A 19,141-nucleotide genomic window follows, 5' to 3' on the forward strand; every position below is an offset into this window, starting at 1 on the left:
CCGGGAGAATTGTGCAAAAAACCCAAGTTTTGTTGTTGAAATACCCATTTTTGTGTTTTCAGAATCACTTTAAAAGCTGACCATTTTAATGAATCAGTGAGAATTGAAATGTTATGCCATATACTAAAATGTAAGCAGGACTAGTTGTCAATAGTACAGTGGTACCTCGGGTTACAAACACCTCGGGTTACAAACACTTTGGGTGACAAACTCTGCTAACCTGGAAGTAACCAGGTTAAGAACTTTGCCCCAGGATGAGAACGGAAATCACGTGCTGGTGGTGCGGCGGCAGCAGGAGGCCCAATTAGTGAAAGCGCGCCTCAGGTTAAGAACGGTTTCGGGTTAAGAACGGACCTTAAGTTCGTAACCGGAGGTACCACTGCAATTAATTTGTAGTTGAATTCTGGAGTAGCATTAGAATACTTTAAACCTGTAGACTTCAACCTGATTAAACATAGGGCCTGTCTTCAATTTTAGCGTGTCACATTGAGATCCACTATTTTCAAAGACAAAAGGTCTTAATTCCTATAGTCTCCTTAGCGATACAGGAAGCCCCCTTATAGCAGACTATTTGCCCTTCTGCCTCTGTGTTTTCTACTGCCTCACCGGGGTCTCAGGTATGGGTCTTTCCTATCAGCAGCTACTTGCCCCCTGTTTCCAAGAAATGACCACAGCTCAGCGGTAGAGTCCTTGCTTTGGGTCTTTGCAACTGGAAATACCAGGGATTGATCCTGGCATCGAATGTATGGGAAGCATGTGCTCCCTGCTGAGTTGTGATGCCTTCTACAAATACTTCTATCTTATTGCAAGTTTGAGGACTGCTGTCTTGAGAATACAGTGATACCTCGGGTTACGTACGCTTCAGGTTACAGACGCTTCAGGTTACAGACTCCGCTAACCCAGAAATATTACCTCGGGTTAAGAACTTTGCTTCAGGATGAGAACAGAAATCGTGCTCTGGCGGTGTGGCAGCAGCAGGAGGCCCCGTTAGCTAAAGTGGTGCTTCAGGTTAAGAACAGTTTCAGGTTAAGAACGGACCTCCGGAACGAATTAAGTACTTAACCCGAGGTACCACTGTATGCTGGAGTAGATCAAAGACTCATTCCCAAGGGTTTCCTGCAGCATAAGAAGAAGCGTAAGAGCCAGGAAGCTGCCTTATACCAAGTTAGACCAATTCTGCTTCAAGCATGGCCTTCCCCAACCTGGTGCCCTCCTGATGTTTTGGACTACCCATCATCCCTGATTATTAGTCATGCTGACCAGGGTTGATGGGAGCAGTAGACCTAGACATCCGAAAGATACCAGGTTGTGAAGGTGGACCTAAGCTTAGTATTGTCTGTTCTGACTGCCAGTAGCTCTCCAGGGTCTTGAGCAGAGGTCATTTCCATCATATGCTATCGTTTTAGCTCAGGGTTTCCCAAACCTGTGTCTCCAGCTGTTTTTAGACTACAGTCCCCATCATCCCTGACCACTGGTCCTGCTAGCTAGGGATGATGGCAGCTGGAGTCCAAAAACAGCTGGAGTCCCAAGTTTGAGAAACCCTGCTTTTAGCTGGACATGCCAAGTGAACCTGGGATTTCTGCGCGCAGAGCATGTCTTCTACCAATAAGCTGTGGGCTCTCCCCTTTTCACCTTCTCTTCTAAAAAAATTAATAATTAACCAATAAGGTATTGTACGATTTGGCTGAGGGTTGAACACCAATGTTATGAAGGTCCATACCTCGGTCATGGCGCACTAGGTGGATTGCTGCCATGTGCTGGGGTGAGGATGTAGCAAGGCAGAGGGCGGCAAGGGAAGCGCCAGGATGATGGTGGTGGCATTGAGTGCACAAGCACTTGCATATCGTGTACAAGTGTCGTATCCTGACCATGCCTAATAGCTGTATACATACCGTGTTTTGTAGTTAGATATTGCTTTGCTTATGGGACGCAGGTGGCGCTGTGGGTTAAACCACAGAGCCTAGGGCTTGCCGATCAGAAGGTCGGCGGTTCAAATCCCCGCGACGGGGTGAGCTCCCGTTGCTGGGTCCCTGCTCCTGCCAACCTAGCAGTTCGAAAGCACGTCAAAGTGCGAGTAGATAAATAGGTACCACTCTGGTGGGAAGGTAAACGGCGTTTCCGTGCGCTGCTGCGGTTTGCCAGAAGCGGCTTAGTCATGCTGGCCCCATGACCCGGAAGCTGTACGCCGGCTCCCTCGGCCAGTAAAGCGAGATGAGCGCTGCAACCCCAGAGTCGTCCGCGACTGGACCTAATGGTCCCAAGTCCCTTTTATTGCTTTGCTTAATGCAAGGATGTGGTTGTATTCCACTTCCATAGATTGTTAGGCTCCCAGCTCCCATCAGCCCTAACCAGCACGATTGGTTGTCATGGATGATGGGAATTGTAGTTCAGCGACAGCTGGAGACCCTTAGATTCCCCAGCACTGGATTGCTGTATCTTAATTTCTTGCCTATAATGTTTGCAGAGAACCAATTGGTATGTTGAGAATTTGTGGTATTCTTTGGATCATCTGCAGTGTTTGTCACAGACGCTATGGCTGTCAGAATGAGCAGAGGCTTTGTCCAGGCACCCTTCCATCATGTGTGGACATAGCCAAGAACCACCGCCCCACCAGTGTTTTATATTGTTCCTTGTATTTCATTTTAATTGCTGTGAACGACACTAGAAGCCAATTTTTGGGACTGGCAAAGGGGATGAAAAGTGTTGCCAAGACCCTCAGCCCCTGTCCCTATTACATCTCCCTCAATGTATGTCTCTCAGCCGTCTTTGGCACACGTTCTTTTTTCATGCCCATATATTCATCGCTTTCTCTCCCAACCCACCCACCTTCCCAGACAGGGAAATGGCTCAGTCTTGGCTCTTGATCGCTCAATCCCACAGATTTCACTGTTGCCATCACCTTTTCTTCCCAAGCTCCCTTTATCATAGCTTGGGAAAGGCGTTCCTGTGTGTTCCAGTGTGTGAGCTCCATGCCACAGTTGTGTACATAAGGTTCAGAAATAACTATTTAAAGCAGAGTTTCCCAAACCTCTAAGTTCATTGACCCCTTGATGTGCTTACAAAGTTGTCCTGGACCCCAACCCAAATTCTTAGGAATGTACATCAAATAAAGTCAAGAAATATCAATATCTAGTCATTTATTAGTCATTAGTTACCATTACTAGGAAACATAAAATGTAAAAAGAAAAAGTCCTTATTGAATTCATTGGTACCTCAGGTTACATACGCTTCAGGTTACAGACTCCTCTAACCCAGAAATAGTGCTTCAGGTTAAAAACTTTGCTTCAGGATGAGAACAGAAATTGTGCTCCGGCGGCGCAGCAGCAGGAGGCCCCATTAGCTGAAGTGGTGCTTCAGGTTAAGAACAGTTTCAGGTTAAGAACAGACCTCCGGAACGAATTAAGTACTTAACCTGAGGTACCACGGTACAGACATTCTGCATTGACAAGGGAAGTACACTCAAGTTAAAAACAAGCACAAAATAGATGATTAAAATTAGAAAAACAATAAAACACAAGACAAATGCATTGAATAAACATAACTTTAGAAATGATGAGGACCAAGGCAGGTAATTTACTGGGGATAGTTTCTCCCATAGCATGCTGGAAATTGGTCAAAAGCATGGTCTTGCATAGCATATTTGGCCCTACTGAAGTTGTTGGACTCTCAGCTTCCAACAACCCTAGATATCATGGTCAGGGGTGATGGGTTTTGTAGTGCAGCAGCATCTGAAGGGCCGCACATTTCCCATGCCTGGTGTAAAACTACAGAACTATGTGCAAGAATGCATACATATGTATGTTATTGCATAATAATAAAAAGCCACCACAATCTATAAGTATGGCACTGTTTAAATAGGAACATGTTTTAACAATTCACAACAGTACCCACCCTACAGGCTAAAAAAAGGAGGTGGGATCACAAATAATCAAGAAATAGATATACTGAGGTGTGCTGCTGGCAGAGCAAGCCAACTAAGAAGTAAGTCCTACTTCATTCAGTATAGCTTACTCCCAGGTAAGTGGGGGTTAGGATTGCAGCCTTGTGCTTTTCATATGAAGTGCGTTATCAAAATCAAAACATCTCAGTGTCTCTTAAATGCTGAGATCAGAATTCCTTACTTTCCAGAACAAATTTTGCAGCCCTCAATATGATTGAAAATAATTTCTTTCAAGGAGAAAGCGTATTTCTCTATTGGGATGTACATAAGGAACTGCAACAAACCAGTTCATGGAAAGGTATACACAAATTTGATCTTTGTAATTGTGCAGTAGAAACTACCAGGAATGGGGAAAGCAGATTTCAGGTAAAAGCCAAAAGGTACCTGAAAATCCAAGCTGTGCTTGTTAAAGTAGGAACTCATTCAGTTGACCATACAGTGGTACCTCGGGTTACATACGCTTCAGGTTACATACGCTTCAGGTTACAGACTCCACTAAGCCAGAAATAGTACCTCGGGTTAAGAATTTTGCTTCAGGATGAGAACAGAAATTGTGCTCCTGCGGTGCAGCGGCAGCAGGAGGCCCCATTAGCTAAAGTGGTGCTTCAGGTTAAGAGCAGCTTCAGGTTAAGAACGGACCTCCAGAACGAATTAAGTATTTAATCCGAGGTACCACTGTATTCATCATATAACAATAAATGATTCTTCAATATTGATTTTGCACAACTGAGCTATCTGGAATGGTTCTTTTAATCACATGAACTCTCCTTGGTCCATGTCCCTCTGGTATACTCAAAAGAGTTGAAGTAGTTTTCTTTGTTTCAAGTATTCATTTTAGTAAGTATGGGGAGCAAAATATTTAAAAAATATTTAATTGCCTTCCTTTGATTGTGTTAGTAAAAATGCAGTTGTGTGCATCCCTCCCCATCCCCTTTATTTTCTCGTCGCATCTTAAAAATCAAATGCAAACTTGTTCTTTGCTTTTACATAAGCTTACCAATGCACTTCTTTATTCAAAGGCCGCTAAGTGAGTATTTGTTGTTGTTGAACAACAAACTGGCAAATCAAGGCTCTGAAATAGATTTCAATTATTATAACAATGTTAAGCTGTCATGTTTTTAACAGATCCATATAAAGTTAATCACATAGAATAAATAAAATATGGAACAAAGGGTGATAACGAGAAGCAGCGATGTGAGACAGGCAAAATATTGGAAATGTCAGCTTTAATGTGCCCATCACTTTATGATTTATATCTCATTCTACTCTGGTCTCTCTGTAGCTACTGCTGTAGAGGGAGCTTCATTAATAATGACTTTAGAGGTTTGTAGTAATATTCAGCAAATTGCAGCGGCTTGCAGAGGTGAGTGAAAAGACGCCGTTCCATATCAAATTATAAGGGGGTAAAAGGCAGTAATGATCAGGATCTAGACACTCCGGTAAACTAATAGAGCAGTGGTGGGGAATCCAGGGCCCTCCAGGTGTTTGTGAACTACATCTCCAATCATCCCTGACCGTTGGCTATGCTTGCCTGACATGATGGGAGTCCAGTGACACCTGCAGGCCCCTGACCCTGGTAACAGGTTGTCAGTCTGCGTCGATATTGCTTGTTTCTCTGCTGCAGTTCGAGATGCACAAAAAGGCTTTAGCTAATTGCTTGAAGGCTAGTTTGTTGGCGGCCTGTCTAGGCCTGTGCATTTTGGATATAAGCTGTGACAGTAGGACCATGTGTTTGCATCCTTCTCACTCGTGTGCTGAATATGGCACACACATTTCAGCTCACATTTAATGGTGAAAATGCCTATTTCACACTTTCCAAAGCAATACACATTGGCATCTTTAAAATTTGCACTTCTCCAAATTTTGCAATGAAGTCATCCAGCCAAGTAATGTGTGTAAAAATGCATATATTAAGGTAAAGTATACATGAAGAGGCATGTATTAGTGAACGTCATATACAGAAATGCATTATATTCGGGAAATTGCTGTGAAAAAAATGTATATTAGGCAAAATTGCATATAAACTTGTGTATATCAAGGTAAATTCAGATTAAAATGCTGATGAATTTTTGTGAGGACTTGGGGTGGGGGTAAACGGTTCACAAGCTAATGCAGAAACTGAATTTAAGAGAGGAACAACTAGAAACTGAGAGAACCCAGATTTGACAGATACGCCCATCCCTATACATGGCACATGTAAACTATAAAAAAAAGAGTTTTAAAATTCACTTTAAAATATGCAGCCGTACCTCGGAAGTCGAACACCTTGCGAGTCAAACGTTTTGCCTCCCAAATGCCGCAAACCCGGAAGTGAGTATTCCGGTTTGCGAACGTTCTTGGGATCCGGAATGTCCGACGTGGGTTCCATAGCTTCTGATTGGCTCCAGGAGCTTCCTGCAGCCAATTGGAAGCTGCGGCTTGGTTTCTGAATGTTTTGGAAGTCGAATGGACTTCCAGAATGGATTCCGTTCAACTTCCGAGATACGACTGTATAAACTGCCAGCTTCCACTCTTGCCTGCCTATTTTTACTCAGAATGCTGCTCTGGTTCTTGGTGTGTGCGATTTTGACCCGCCTGCAATGATGACGAAGCCTTCCAATAACCTAATTGGTTAAACATTAAGTCTTTGGCTGCTGCTGCTCTCTCTGTTCAAAGCACATTAAAGACCTGTGCTGAGACTATTAACTAACAAAAGATACTCACCACAGATTCTTGGTGTTGAGAAAAGACTACAGTTTTCTTCCTTTGTGCGAGTTGTGATGGTGGCTTTATGAAAAATGTATGTTTGCATAAAGCAGCATGAATTCTTAAAGAAGGCAAGCGGTGGAATGTGTAATGACTTGGGCTTGATAAGTTGCAATTTGTCCTGTGAAGAATTCAATCCATTATTTTAGTGCTGTAAGGCAAGTGCTTCCTATTACGATCATTCCGCCTGGTACCCTTGCACACTGCAGTGGAATATAAGTGCCAGCCGTTGTGAAGCTTCTGGCCTGGCTTTTGCCCTTCATAAAATACTGCGCCCTGGAGAACGTGTTTGCTCCTTGGGGAGCAAACATATTGGAGAGCAATATAGTTACTGTGCCATCTCCACAGCCCCAGAGTTCGAAAGCTGCAAGTTTATAACTGTAATCATGGATTGGGTCCAAGGGACCATGAACAGAAGGATCACAACTGCAAGGGCTGTTTGCAGTAACATGATACTTTGTGTAGTGCTCTTCGGATGCTCACCCTCTTGCAAGCAGAACACTGCCTCTAGATTTTCACATTTTCTCGTGCAAAGCTCTAGAGCAGGGGTAATCAACGTGGGGATCTCCAGCTGCTGGGACCATTATCACACTGGTCTTGAAAGACCTACATTGGCTCCTGGTACATTTCCAAGCACAATTCAAAGTGTTGGCACCAACCTTTGAAGTCCTCAACGGCCTCAGCCCTGTATACCTGAAGGAGTGTCTCCACCCCCATCGTTCAGCCCGGACACACATCCAGCACCGAGGGCCTTCTGGCAGTTGCCTCTCTGCAAGAAGTGAAGCTACAGGGAACCAGGCAGAGGGCCTCCTTATGCTGAGTGGTGCAGTTTATCAATAGACCTGAGATTCAATAGACTCTGAGATTATTGTACTTCCTTTGCTTAGGCACCAATCTGCTTGATGTTAGAGGAACAAAGGAAGCTGTCTTATACCAAACCAGACAATTGGTCTATCCAGGCCTGATATCGCCTGTCCTGAATTGCAGCAGCATTCCAGGGCCTCAGGCAGAGGTACCCTCCTAGCCCTACCTGAAAATACCAGGGATTGAAGTTGGATCCTTCTGCATACAAAGAAGCATATGAACTACCATTGTGTTCATGGTCCTTCACAGAGAGGGAGAGAGAGAGACTGGTATTTTGACGCTTTCTTCCATTGCTTCAGATAAAGAATGAAAAAATAGCTGCATTCGTCAAAACAAGTAAAAAAAGCTGCTTGTACTTTTGACCTAGTTTCCTTTCTCTCCCCACCCCATCCTTCGAGCCAGCTTTTTCTTTTGTCAACAAAAATTGTGATTTCTTTGGGAACAAGACATCCGGTTCCTCTTTCTAGGAGTCTGACTGTCTCTCTGCAACTGTCTCTCTTCACTCTTTGGAGTCAAACAGGCTGGGTCACTGCTTGAGGGCTGTACGAATGACCTGTGGTTTCTGAATCCCCAACTGGTAAGTGAAAAAAGGAGAGATGTGGCTGGAATGATTTTGGATACATTAAAAAAAAGTGGTGAAATGTGTCCCCGCTAGCTATTAAAACTCAGTTGGACTTCTATCTGTGTATCTGAAATATTTAAACCATTTATTCCTTCGGGCAGAGTTTTCAACGGCTAGAGTACTGCCAGATCAAAAGTCCTGTAGTGAAAGGCAACAGAAATATGTTTTCCCCCTTCCTCTTTGATGTGGATTGGCTGGAAACTGCAGCTAAAATTATGGGTTGCATCCTCTTCCTATAGATCCACCATATACTTGAGTTGTTGTTGTTGTTTTCATTCAGGCACCAAGGCATTTTTGCATTTAATTTGCTACAGCTATCAACTTCATGAATGGAACAAATTTAAGATTAAGATACAGAGCGGTAGTGGGAGTGCAAATGAGCTTGGGTTTGCTCACAGTGACCCTTTCACCATCTGCTCTTGTAATCAGCCTATGGTGATCCTGCCGCATTGTGTTGCCTTGTGCGGGTGGAGGCGGAATAGCTGTAGCTCCGTGAGTGGTTGATCATTTGCTTTGTGCGTAGAAGGCCCCAGGTTCAATCCCTGGCCCCTGCAGTCAGAAGGGTCATCTCGTAGCAGCACTACTAAGCAAGTTGGTGTTGCTTGATGTAAGACAGCTTCATATTAGAGGTAGCTCAGTGCTAGAGCATCCACTTTGTGCTCAGAGTGCCTGGTTTCAACCCCCAGCATCTCCAGGTATGGCAGGAAATGTGTAGGCAATGCTGAGTTAGATGGACCAAATGGTCTGACTTGGTATAAGATAACTTCCTATGTATATTTTATTCCCCACCCCAAACCAGATCTTCCTTTCTGGGTTCTTCCTCCACTTTGTGCAACACCACTCTTGAAATCTGCCTGTTCTTTTTTTTTTTTTTTTAAATAATTTTTATTAACTGGCCAATCACATCAAATTAAATCACATCACATAAATTCCAAATTACAAAGCCAAATTTTTAAATTTTGTTGGGGGAACCCATACTTCAAGATCCAAAGGGGGATTCAAATCATCTTCTTATTACTGCGTTAGTGTCCAAATCAGTCCCAATCAGTCCAGACAAAGTTCATAATTCTATCCAGTCTTATCTTGGTGTTTCCACATCATATCTTGTTCATATAATTTCTCTTTTTCTTTTACGATCTCTTCTGTTAGTCTCCTTAAGCCGATAAGCAAATATAATAATCCTGTGTGAATTTCCCGTTCTTCCAATCTAAGTCCAGATGGTTTCCATATATCTCCTTCGTAGATAACATCACTCTTTCCATCATAAATCAGGCATTTTTTCCGCTCTTAAATCCCACAGAGGAGTTTATCCACGATATGTAAACAGCACTATTTCTCTCTTTCTCCTCCCAGACCCAAGAGCTCCAACAATGCCTCCCAAGATGGCGACGGCATTTTTAACTGCGTCATTCCAAAACTCTTAACTTTCCAGCTTCGTCTTGAAACATTGCTTTGGTTCGAAAGTTTATCTCCACACAGCCTTAAATCACAGCTTAAGTCCTTAAAGTTCTGACTTATTAGGGGAGGGAATTCTTGTTAAATCACGTAAAAAGGAATGGAAGGTTTTCCCCCCCCCTCAGTCATTTGCAATACCGTATCTTGTCATATCTTCTCATATTTTATTCTTGCCTTGTTATCAGAGATCTCTTCTGTCAGCAGTCTTTACTCCCCCTTTTTCCTTGAAGTATGTGCAATTTATCTCGTCCAAATTGTTTCTTTTGAAGATTCTTGCAAACTAGAGGCGCGGATCAGAGACGGCATCAAGGAGTGCCGGAATCCCACAGGAGGGCTTTGTGCCTAGTGCCCCCACCCCCACAAATTCGGGGGTGGTATAGGGCACAGCAGGCAAGGGCCGTCCCCCCCATAATCCTGGGGGGGTTAAGGAGGCTAATTACCCCCATCATAGCCTCCAAATTACCTCGTGTGGGTCGGAGAGATGTTATTGTCAGCCATCTTCCGATGCGCCACCTAGTGGCCCCCCGAAATCTGCCTGTTCTTTCCAAGTGCATCACCCTGCTAAAGTTGCAAATCACACCTTTGGGTAGAGCAATTTCCCACCCACCTCTCCACTTCATCCCCTTTCCTCTGCTTTCTTCTGTGCTGGTTGGCTGCTGGTTGTGCCTCATTCATCATTCTCTGTGCCAAACCATCATTCTATGCCCCAGTGCCCAAACACCATGCGATCTATTTTCTGCTGGATGCTTTGCTGACTTATTTGAATATACTGTGTGTGTGTGTGTGTGTGTGTGTGTGGTCAGGATATGGAATAGTGTGTGAATGGGACCACACAGGTCCTTCTTGCTGCTGGGGGGTCAGCGTCTGTATATGGCAGGACAGTACTGAATCAGTGCAAATATTTAACTAAATGAAAGGGGAAAAGATGGGGGGGCAAAAAGGTAAACTTAAAAAGCAGTGAGAAGGATGCAGACTACTGTAGGAGGCTTTAAACAGGTGATCAGGCTTGGAGGTCGTGAGCACAGCCAGATCCCAGTTGCATGAGGATTGTGAATTGCAACACTTGTGTATGCCTGGATGCAGCTTGCCGGTTTGGTGGGGTCCGTGCAGAGCTGATCCAGCCATTAGGCAGGGCGAGGCCACTGCCCCGGGTGGCACACCTGTGGATGCCCTGCCACCTCTGACAGAGAAGCTGGCACCAGATTTTGCAGAGTGCAAGAGGTTTCCCCCCAAATCAGCACAATCTTTCCTGAAATCGGCGCCAAGGGTGGCACAGCTTCTCTGCCAGCAGTGGATATGGCAGGGCACACAGTGGCGGCAGAAGCAGATCGGTGGTGGCAGAAGCAACGGCAGGACAGCGTGGCACTTCCCATTTCGCCTCGAGTGGTGAAACAGGATGCCTCTGGGTCCACGACTCTAATGGTTTGTGTTAGGGTGAGGCAAGCTAGCTTTGTTATTTTCTATTTCGTACTCAAATTCCCAAGCTATGTATATGCTGTTTAAGTCTTTTCTTAACTGTCTTCTATTATAAATGCTTGTATTTATAACCTCCTTAAAGCAGTGCATTTATCCTGGTGTGGTTTCTTGAAGTGAGTGTGGCTCCGAATCTGATACCTGGCTGCTTGGTTCTGTGCTGCCAAATAAAGCGTAGACTTGGGGCTCAAAAGACAGTGAGTGGTTTATTTGGCTCTTGTCTTTGTGAATTCCAAGGACACCCAGAGAACAATCTGAGTTTCCCCTAGCTCAGGTTGGGGGATAGTAGGGATGGAAGCAGTGCTACCTGACAGGGTTGGCTTTTACCCTGGCCAGCGATTATCTAGGCTCCCCAACACCAAAGGATCTCCAGTGGGCCGTCGGTTGTGGGGGAGGGTGTTGGTCCAGGTCTAAGAACACCCAGCAGGAGAATCTTTTGCATGATCCACCACCAGTGGTTATGAAAGCATCAACACCAAAAAGCTGAAAAGCAATCTCCGGTATCCCAGCAGTACAAACTTTGCAGGGAGTAAGAGTCTCGCTCTTGTTTTGAGCTCTTGAGATCGTTGGCTTGTGCCAAGCAGCTTTTCTCGGAGCCTTGCGGCAGGCACCAGCTTGATGCAAACAGCTGCTTTGGCTTTAATACTGGAACCAAATTAACTTCTACTTGCCGAAGTAAACTTCGCCACTCAGTAGTGCATTTTAATCGGCAAACGGAGACGAAAATCTCCCGTAAAGCAACCCTCATGAGTCTTTGCAAGCCATTAACTGTCAACAGTTTCTTTTGATTGAGTAATCCAATTAATTTGCTGGCAGGGTTCCCAACGAAATGCTGTTGCTGCTTATAGTTATCTGACATCTGTCCTTAAACTTGTTACATCCACCTCCTTTGGTGGCGGGGGGTTGGGGTTGGGAGGGAGCGTTCCATACAGGCCTCTGGAATTTCCTGCTAATTTTAATCAAGATGTCTTACGGAAGTAGGCTAAGAAATTTGTTGTGGCGTAAGTTTTTGTGGACTCGAGCTCCCCTTTGACAGAAGCATGTGGTGAAATCTTAGTTGGCAGGTACCGTATTTTTTGCTCTATAAGACTCACTTTTTCCCTCCTAAAAAGTAAGGGGAAATGTGTGTGCATCTTATGGAGTGAATGCAGGCTTCACAGCAATCCCTCTTGTTGTTCTGGCTTCTGAGATTCAGAATAATTTTTTTCTTGTTTTCCTCCTCCAAAAACTAGGTGTGTCTTATGGTCTGGTGCGTCTTATAGAGCGAAAAATACGATATATACAGCAGAAAATTGTAAGGTGAGAGTTGAATTGCCAGGAGATACTGAAATCAGTGATTATTAGAGTTTAAATGTGTGTTAAATAGCCACCTTTACAGTAGCAGATGGGTGACAATTGCTGAGATGATTGTATTACTAATATTTATAGTGGGGCAATGAACCATTTTGAAGAAACAGTCATAGATATCACAGATAGCCTGGCATTGGTAAACTAATTAACATGTGTGGAATGATTAAGAAACTTTTGTCTCTTTAAGTGGAATTGAGTCTGCAAAAACTTGTGCCACAGTAAATTTGTCTTTAAGGTGCCACAAGACTCTTTGGCTGTTTTTGCTGCAACATTGCTAATCTCTCTTGAAATCTGTTAAATGTTAACCTCTCATGCTTCAACCAGAGAGGGCTGTAACTTGCTTTGGAATTGTAAATTTTGTTTTGATGCCTTTTCGAGATGCATGTTTATAGGAGTTTGGAGAGAAGCAGGGGAATGACTTCTCATGGATGCTTCCTTGGCTGGCTTCCAAGGGGTGAGAGTGATGAAACCATGGTTCTTAATTTTGGAACACTAAAACAAGACCCATGTGTATTCACATTGCAGAATGCCGTTCTGTTAAGATATTTTCTTAATGCTTCATGCCTTGTGTCATTCATTGGCTGAGGGCATGCAATGAACACATTTTCTGCATGGCAAGTCATCAGATATTTAATACTGTGCTGTGTGTATTGTTTGTGTAGTATTTACACTTTAGGGGCTTGAAACATGGCAAGGTAATTTCCCTCTGCTGTGTTGCACATTGCAGTCTTACCATCGCTGCACGGACCAGGTAGGGGCCAGAGAGATGTCTTCACACAATGCCCATCACCTGATTTGTTTCCACATGCCAAACTCCAATTCATCAAAGTTGTCATCTGAGCATGTCCAATGGCTGTCCAATGTACACGCCGCAGCTTACCTGCAGCTCTTTCAAATCAGATGAAAGCTGGTTTGAGGGAAAGTGCACCAGACTGGAGTATTTCTCAAGAAGCTACAGGAATCCTATGGATTGTGTCCTCAGTTTAAAACCAGCAATGGGAGCATGATGAAGCCAGATTAAGTGGTCGTGGGTACACAGCCTCTGTCACTTGCAAAACGCTAACTAACATCCTCAGGATTCTGGTGTTCACTTAAAAAATGCCTCTTCTCTTGTCTCTTAAGATCTTTCAAGGAAAACTTGTTCCATTTAAGGCACAGCAGGTGAATCTGAGATCCAGGACCTTCTTGCACGTGGCACTTGCCCAAAGAAACTCAGCTTTTAGACTCGCAAAAAAAAATACCTTCCCCCTTGCCCCAAGATGGCTTTCAGCCGATTAGAATGCTAATGTTCAGATTTCAGACTTACCAGTAGCTGAGCAGTTCCTGACCTGTCTGTCCTTAGTTGTTTTTTAAATTTGCTATATCCAATTACTATGATGTGATATTTATGCTGATTTTATTAACTGCCCGAGGAGCTTCTGTTCAACTTTAGTACAAGTCTCCACTGTATTAAAGAGTCAGCTGATACTTTCTGTGAAATAATAGCTATTGGCTAAGATCAAGTGTAAGTGCTTTTTTGGGGGGGGGGAATGCTTCAGGTCCAGCATTTCGGCCATTGAGTTGTGGGTCTGATGTGGCCATAGCTCAGTGGTACAGCACCTGCTTTTCATGTAGAAATACCTGGGTTAAATTCCCAGTATATTTCCAGGTAGGGCTGGAAAAGGCTCCCTACCCAAAATCCTGGAAAACTGCTGCAAATCAGTGCAGAAATACTGAACTAAATGGACCAATGATTTGGCTCTGTTTCTGCCTTGAGACCAGCAAGTCTCCCATGTAAATGGGGACAGTGGCTGATATTGGGGCCTCAAATTTCAGCAGAGCCCTGTGTGATGCCAAAATTCGGTGCCCCTCCACCTCTCACGCTGCGTTGTAAATCATATTTTCGGCACCCCAGAGGCTCCACACTGGTTGCTCTCCCCTAAATCCGCCTCTGATGAGGATTCTTTTGTTTCCAGTAGGAAAGAACAGGCTGCTTCATTCACTGTTGTCTTCCGTCAGAATATGTCAATTAGCAAGAGAACAAAGTCCTCTTTAGTTTTCACACTGACACCGCCTTACCCAGCAGTTGAGCATTTCTGCTTCATGGCTCCCCAGCGTATTCTCAAAGGCCGTTTGATAAAGGAAATTGTGGCGCTTGACAGTAGAGGGCAGTAGTTTGCAGATGCTTGTTATCTGCTGCATTTTGGCAGAAGGCAAGGCCCAGAAGTGCCTTTTGCTGTTAAAAGTGGCAAAAAGGAGAACTTTCTCACAAAGTGCCTCAAGACTTCCAGCCTGTATTTAAAATAATAATAATAATAAATGATTTCTCACATCCTCTCTTTGTAGCAAATGACTTCATGGTTTTATGATTTTTATTGGCAGAAAATATTTCATTATTTGTTTACAAGTTGCAATGCGAAGTGAAGCAATATACCATATGATTAAACAGAAGAATAGAAATGCATGAACTGTCGTCCACGAGTCCTGGGTAGGTTGCGCTGCGGAGAATGTTCACAACAGAGAAGAAGAAGAAGCAGAAGCAGAAGCAGAAGAAGAAGAAGAAGAAGAAGAAGAAGAAGAAGAAGGAGAGGAGTTTATTATTTATACCCCACCCATCTGACTGGGTTTCCCAGCCACTCTGGGCAGCTTTCAACAGAGCATTAAAAACAGAATAAAACATCAAACATTAAAAACTTCCCTAAACAGGGCTGCCTTCAAATGTTTATTTCCTTGACATCTGATGGGAGGGCATTCCACAGGGCGGGCGCCACTACCGAGAAGGCCCTCTGCCTGGTTCCCTGTAACTTCGCTTCTCTCAGTGAGGGAACCGCCAGAAGGCCCTCGGAGCTGGACCTCAGTGTCTGGGCAGAAAGATGGGGGTGGAGATGCTCCTTCAGGTGTACTGAGCTGAGGCCGTTTAGGACTTTAAAGGTCAGCACCAACACTTTGAATTGTGCCTGGAAACGTTCTGGGAGCCAATTTAGGTCTTTCAGACTGGTGTTATGTGTTCTCGACAGCCATTTCCAGTCACCAGTCTAGCTGCCACATTCTGGATTAATTGCAGTTTCCAAGTCACCTTCAAAGGTAGCCCCACTTAGAGCACATTGCAGTAGTCCAAGCGTAACTAGAGCATGCGAGACAGTCTGCAGGTAGGTAGGGTCTTAGTCTGTGTACCAGATGGAGCTGATAGACAAGCAGTGGGAAGGGAGCCTGGCAACTTGAAGAGCCCTTAAGAACACAACAAGAGCTTGCTGAATCTGGCCAAAGTCTCATGAAGCCCAGCATCCTGTGCTCACAGCAGCCAGTCAGATGCCTGTGGGAAACCTGCAAGCAGGATCCCGAACACAAGAGCTCCCTCCCTTCATATGGTTTTTCCAGCAACTGGTATTCATTACTGCCTCGGACTGTGGAGACAGAGCTTAGTCATCATGGCTGGTAGCCATTGATAGCCTTTTGTTGTTTAGTCGTGTCCGACTCTTCATGACCCCATGGACCAGAGCACGCCAGGCACTCCTGTCTTCCACTGTCTTCCATGGTCAAACTCATGCTGGTAGCTTCGAGAACACTATCCAGCCATCTCGTCCTCTGTTGTCCCCTTCTCCTTGTGCCCTCCATCTTTCCCAACATCAGGGTCTTTTCCAGGGAGTCTTCTCTTCTCATGAGGTGGCCAAAATATTGGAGCCTCAGCTTCACGCTCTGTCCTTCCAGTGAGCACTCAGGGCTGATTTCCTTCAGAATGGATAGGTTTGATTTTCTTGCAGTCCATGGGACTCTCAAGAGTCTCCTCCAGCACCATAATTCAAAAGCATCCATTCTTCGGCAATCAGCCTTCTTTATGGTCCAGCACCCCGGGGCTCCCTTTACCTTTACCTCACTACCATACATCACTACTGGGAAAACCATAGCTTTAACTATACGGACCTTTGTTAGCAAGGTGATGTCTCTGCTTTTTAAGATGCTGTCTAGCTTTGCCATCGCCTTTCTCCCAAGGAGCAGGCGTCTTTTAATTTCATTGCTGCTGTCACCATCTGTAGTGATCATGGAGCCCAAGAAAATTAAATCTCTCATTGCCTCCATTTCTTCCCCTTCTATTTGCCAGGAGGTGATGGGACCAGTGGCCATGATCTTCATTTTTTGATAGCCTTATGCTTCATCAATTTGTCTAATCCTCCTCTAAAGCTATCCCAGTTGGATGCCATCACTGTTCTTGAGTTTCATACTTTAAGTATCTGCTGCCTGAAGAAGTTCTTTCTTTTATCTGTCCTGAATCATCCAACATTCAGCCCCACTGGATGTTTTTCTTGAGTACCAGTCTCATGAGAGAGGGAGAAATATTTTCTCTTCCTCCACGTCGTATATAATTTTATAACTTCCATTATAGCACCTCTTGCTCATCTTTTCTGTAAATTTACAAGTCCCAAATGTTGCAGCCTTTCCTCATAGAGGAGCTGCTCCAATCCCCTTGATCATTTTGGTGGCCCAATAATGACTAGATTAGAAATACGACAGAGGGAAGCTGACTTCATATATTTTTTATGTTTTGTTCTCAGTGTTTGGTTTTACAGTGGTAACTCTGAAGTCGAACAGAATCTGTTCCGGAAGTCCGTTCGACTTCCAAAACGTTCGGAAACCAAGGTGCGGCTTCCGATTGGCTGCAGGAGCCAATCGGAAGCTGCGTCAGATGTTCAGGTTCCAAAGAACATTCACAAACCAGAACACACACTTCTGGGTTTGCAGCGTTCGGGAGCCAAAATGTTCAACTCGCAAGGCATTCGGGATCCAAGGTACGACCGTATTGTCATTTTTTAAACTAATATTTTGTTTTATGTAAACCTCCTTAGAAGTTTTTCTTGATTAAGCGGTATCTAAATATTGTTGAACAAAATCAAATTTTTGGCAATTGAACATTATGGAACCTTGACAGTGGGTAGTGGACTTCTATCAGTATTGAGGTGATCTGTGGCTTGACAGCAGCAAGCTGCTGGTTTGGCAGGTTTGAATTAGTTTTAAGATTTCATATGAACACTGCACATGCAACTCTGTTTTTAGTGGTAAAGAGCAAAAAAGGGAGGAAAAAACCCAGCATGAAATGCTGCAGAAAATGGCTTCCTTCTGTTGGAATTAAGAATGTGGGATATTGTGGGAGGGTTTGGCGAGGTACTGTGAAATGTAGGGCTTGAATTAGAAGCAGAGCGTAGCGTGGAAATGAGAAAAGATCACTTTATCTTGAACAATGTTCCTGGGCTCATAAAAAATAATTTAATTTGTTTTCAATAAAAACCCCTTGGTCATCACTCACTGGGGCAAGGTTAAGTTAATTATTCAGCGCCGTTATAGAGTTCAGGTATTGATCTGCCTTTCTGCTGTACCGCCATCTCCACATTCTGGAAAACCCTTAATACATGCAGGCTGTCTGTAGCAGTGAAACATTTGGGAGTTCAGCTACTGCCATTGTAATCACCGTTTTCAGTGCGGGGGGGGGGAGTAAGGCTACATTGCGGTTTCATTACCAGACACGGTCCCCAAAGTGGGACTTTCTAGAAAATATTTGAAAAGGTAAAAGAATGTTTTTCGAGCCATCCAAATGTGACTGAAATCTTTAAGCAGGCTGCAAATGTAGGGATTTTGTGTTAGGAAATGCACACAAAGCAAATAGCAAGCCGCCTTAAACCAGGTCAGACGATTTGTCCATTAAGCCCCATATTTTGTCTGCTTTGCCCTTGCAGCAGCAATTCTTCGTGGTCTTGGGGAGATGATCTTCCCCGTCACCTTATTCCAGGGGTCGGCAACCTTTTTATACCCATGGACACATCTGGATTTTTAAGCAAGCATTGTGGACACCACCACCTCACTTCCCTCCTCCCCTTTATCAAACTGCCCCCTCCCCTCAAGAAAGTGAGAGAAAGAGTGCAGAAACACACATGCACACATACTCCCCCCCCCCCACACACACACCAAGGGATCTGGGTAAAAGTCAGATTGAATCTGAGCCTTGACAAGCACATAGAGCTGAAAGAGGAAGTGAGATAGAGTGTCACTCTTGTAACTTCCTCCTCTGATTCCGCGTGCTTCTCTTTTTTTCCTTTTCTTTTTTTGATAACAATTTATTAATTTTCCAAAAATAGCATAAAAGAATAAAAAATAACAACAGCAATCTTTTTAAAATAAAAAATAAAAAATTAAGTAAAATAAAAAAACAGAAAAAAATCATAAGTAAATTTTGCTTTACTTCCCTCCCCTCCCCCTCTTGGTTTGATTGTTTAATACTTGTTCATGCATGTCCATAAAACCTTATACGTATTCTTCATGATCCAGTTTTAAACCTTCTTCATCTTAATACAAGTGACGTTTAAAAGTTGCACCAGTGTAAAAATCTGTACACAAAGCTCAAAGGATATGCATTAAATATTTACCCCCTTTTTAAAAATTCGAAGTCCTTTCTTTCTTGGGTTTCAAGTTATCTAATTTATCCTGAATAGTTCAAAAGTTTATTTTGCCATTCTTCTTCTTTGGCGAAGGCGTCTTCCTTCTGGAGGAGTGGCTAGCAGGTCTTGGCCTGACATCGACTCTTGAGTACAGGAACAATATCTTTCGTTCAGTAAGTCCATCAAAACCTGTACATCTCAATATCATATCTTCATTTTTTTTTAACAACAGTCATTTTCCACATAACTCAGGTGGTCAGAAAGGCCCAACAGAGACGCCATTTTCTC

General features: G+C 43.9%; 1 protein-coding gene and 1 long non-coding RNA gene across 5 annotated transcripts in view; one reads left to right on the top strand and one right to left on the bottom strand.

Annotated features, from left to right (window-relative positions):
* The window catches only part of LOC310751493, a 164,085-nt gene that overhangs the window by 13,504 nt on the left and 131,440 nt on the right, over positions 1-19,141 (bottom strand). The gene's annotated exons all lie outside the window — the stretch shown is intronic.
* The window catches only part of TANGO2 (transport and golgi organization 2 homolog), an 87,692-nt gene that overhangs the window by 11,863 nt on the left and 56,688 nt on the right, over positions 1-19,141 (top strand). Inside the window, exon 1 of one of the 4 annotated variants that reach the window (XM_083590582.1) lies at positions 7,983-8,126. The exons of 2 other annotated variants lie outside the window; for them this stretch is intronic. The gene's annotated coding sequence lies outside the window, so the exon portion shown is untranslated. Of the gene's footprint in view, positions 1-7,982; positions 8,127-19,141 lie in introns of those variants that run through there. One more of the 4 variants, XM_083590580.1, reaches the window with a different exon arrangement.

The sequence above is a fragment of the Podarcis filfolensis genome (genome assembly GCF_964270895.1).
Source record: "Podarcis filfolensis genome assembly, chromosome: 16".
Lineage (NCBI taxonomy): Eukaryota > Metazoa > Chordata > Lepidosauria > Squamata > Lacertidae > Podarcis > Podarcis filfolensis.